Raw genomic sequence first — 3,690 nt, forward strand, 5'->3', positions numbered from 1 at the left:
CTTAGTCTACTAAGTCTACTAAGTCTAACTGAGTTGAATGTTGATCCCTGTGCATTGATCTGCTCCCCCCAGTATATGTCTCTGCCTCTGCATCATTCTTTCTTTCACAGCAAGGCTTGCAGTGGACAGGAAAAGTCTCTGCTTCGCTTGTCCGTGGTGGTGGAAGATTCCCAGAGTCAAGACCTGGTGTTATCGCTCTCTGTCAACCCAGCATGTGTGCAGGGAGTCAGCAGCATGTTCAGGGTATGTTCCCCCTGCTCCCTAAACACACATCTTTTGGTTTCTCACAGGAGAAATTTTATTGTTTACCCTTCAAGAACTACCTAAATTCAGTTTACATATTGAAAGCAAGCTCTGTGAGTAGACAAAATATGCTTGCCTTGATCTTACAAAACCAAGTGGCCTGATCAAGGTATGACATCAGAGATTAATCTACTGTCTGGCTTTTACATTGTCACTGATCTAAAAGAAAATGTCATTTCATAATACCTTTCTTCATCCAAAATATGCTTGCAACAAAACAAGGTGATGAAATGGTGGCATCCTCCTGAACCCTTTTGAATTTTTGCAGGTAAACAAGGTGATTTTACCTACCTTTGGTTTTCCTTATCCCCTGCTCCTGTTTATCTCTGCTTTTTTCTTAATTGCCTCAGCAAGAAGACAGCTGCTCCTCTTCCACAAGGTGTACAAAGAAGAAGAAGAAATGCATCTTTCTCACTTTATCCCCTCCTGGGGCGCTTTCATTTCTGTGACAGCTTTTTCAATTCACGGTTTGCAGAGTTTTGTGCCTGCGCTTCCCACCCTGTAACATGAATAGGGCCCTGGCCACAATTCAGAGGTGCTGAAGCTCCTGAATCCTTCCAGCTTTCCCCTCTGCGCTGTTCTGACTGAAGGGATGGGTTTGTTGGATGTCAGTGTGGATGTGGTGAAGCCACAGGGTACCAGCTGCAGAGTGATGCCCACACCATGAATAGATAGTCTGGGGAGATGCCATGGCAGCCAGCAGAGAGCTGGGCTCAAGATTATGGACTTGAACTTTGAATAAGGATTACTAAGTTTAAATAAGTTGTCTACTAACAAGCAAGGAAATTGGATGTTGTGTGTAAGAGGTTGGCTTTTCAAAACCAGCCTGTCTCCCTTTTTCATCGACAAATCTTCGAAAGATCAGAAATGTGAGTACAAAATCATGGCTACAGCCTCAGAAGTTTGCATGCCTTTTGACAATAAGAGAGAAAGATCCACTCAGTTAAACTCCTGGTCCTTGTAATTTAGGATTTAATCCTCAGTGTTACATGCTGTATTGATATCTTAACCTATGTGCAAAGGAATATTTTGTACTAGGTCTACAAGGGTGTATTTCTACTTGGGAGATGTAATGATTCCCACTGATCTACCACACACTGAAAAAAACCTGGCACCGTATCCTTATTGGGATGTGGATCCCCTGGAAGCAGGTCTACCTTGAATTTCATGTTAAACTGAAGTTATAAGGAAGAAATAATATTTTAATAATCAGCCTTGTGCTTGTTTCTGATCTTACGCTCAGGCAAAATACCACTGGGTGCAGTAGGGACTAAATAAATATTTCACTGATAAACAACAAGCCTAAATTGTTTATGAAGCATAAAACAATTATCTTTGACTCCACCTGATGCTGCTGAGCAAGCTGTTCCCATTTATTATGCTATTATTAGATGAGAATGTAGTGCATTGGACAGCATCTTTCCTGAATGGATGACATAACCAAATCCACGTAGCACAGACTCATTCTCCAGCACAATTCAGAACTCTGTACAGCCCATCATCTTGCATGGGAGGATTTCTTTAAAACCAGACATATGTGAATGAATATTAATTTAGAAAAGAGTGCCTAGACTTCCAAAACACTCCTGGGGGTGTAGATGTTCTGACCATTACTTAAAGACTTCAGGATAAATTGTAATTATACGTACATATGACCCTGGTTTCATCTCTGTATGGAGACAATAATTCTGCTGAGTTCCTTAATATAAAATGCAGTAAAAAAGCCATGCCAACTTACAGTCTCAGTGATGAGAAATGAGAGGTAAAAAGCACTTTGTGTTTTGAGTAGAACATTGCTTGTAACACTCACACAGGAAAAACCCACATGGAATCAGAAATTACTTGGTGAGATGGCCACATTTAAATAAAGACTCAGAAAAAATTCTAAAAATGGATCTTTAAGGCATCTGTCCAGGAAAGTGAAAAAAAAAGACGTTTTTGGCAGTGAACACTGAGAAAATCAGGCAGAGAATAAAACAAATTAAAATGAACAGGAACCACATGTCCTGGTTGCTGCCTTGGTTTTGGTGGATCTTGACCTGTCGCCACACCATGTTGCAGAAAGCAAACGTGGGTGAGCAACAGGATGGTGCTCTAGTGCCATTTTATCAGTGTTCTGTTCTATATCAATATTTATTGATATTCTCTTGTCGTTTCCAGTATACTTACTAAACACTCACCCTTTCCCCCCTCTTAGATCCATTCATATTCCTTCTATTTGAGGCTCCTACTCTTATGGCAGAGCAGTGGCAGAGATTACAGCTTCCTGATCCCTGTGGGTCCATGGAGATACCCAGCACTATATCCACTCTGGCATGCTTTCCTCTCCTCATTGCTTCATATTTATGTTTTGGTTATTTTCCCATTTTAGAAGCCAACGAAGAGCAAGGCAGGCATATCTGTCACTCCATAATAAATGGAAGGAAGCCTGGTACTGAAGCACAGATCTAAAACCAGCTTGCTAAAATTTATAATTAAAAAGTTGGAACAATCAGGGAATTAAATACACTGCACAGTAAAGTGAAGATGCTAAAAGGTTCAGTTTCTGAGACAAAGGGCATTTAGAAAACATTAGGAAACTTTTAGAATAATTTTCTAATAGGTGAAAATACAATTAAATGGTAGAGGGAAAGTTAGATAAAACTGAAGGAGCTGGGGAAATGCAAATGCAAAATGAAAATGTGGAAATAAGTGTTAAACAAATTGAAGCAATTGCTGAAAAACTACAATGTGCAGACCACCGGGTGCGATTGAAATTATTTTTAAATTAGAAACTGTACAAAATTAGTAACTATTCTTGAGGATAAACATATTTTCCCACCATCATCGGGGTGGGCAGGGTGACCATTAAAGCAGCGCCTCTGTGGTGTGTCAGAGGTGTCGGGGACACTGCGCTGTAATCGTGCTGTGCCGCCCAGTGGGTCCCAGCTTAGAAACCCAATTGAACAAAAAATGCTGGGCTCGCCTGGCTCTGCCCTCGCACAGAGGCGAGAGGGGACGCGGGCTGGGGGTGGAAAACCCACCCGCGACGGGATGGGTGCGAGGGGAGAGCGGGATCCGCGCTCCTGCCTCACCTCGGGCTGGGTCTTACCCATCACCTGCGGTAACAGGAGCGATCGCACACCGCCACCGGCCCGGCGCCCCACGACCCTCGGGGACCAGATCCCCCATCCCCCGTCCCGGCGAGCCGCCGCCACCCCCTCCATCCCCTCCCCGTCCCCCGGGACCCGCCGGGCTTCGCCCCCGCGCCCCCGCCTCCATCCCGCTCGCTTCCGCGCCCCCCCGGGAATCACCCCCCCCCGGCTCGGGGGCCAGGTACACTTGACGTCAGGATGGCTGTCGTCGTTTTGACGTGTAAACACTCATTTCCATTCCGACTCCGGAGGG

Source organism: Cyanistes caeruleus, chromosome Z (genome assembly GCF_971803275.1).
Source record: "Cyanistes caeruleus chromosome Z, bCyaCae1.hap1.1, whole genome shotgun sequence".
Classification (NCBI taxonomy): Eukaryota; Metazoa; Chordata; class Aves; order Passeriformes; family Paridae; genus Cyanistes; species Cyanistes caeruleus.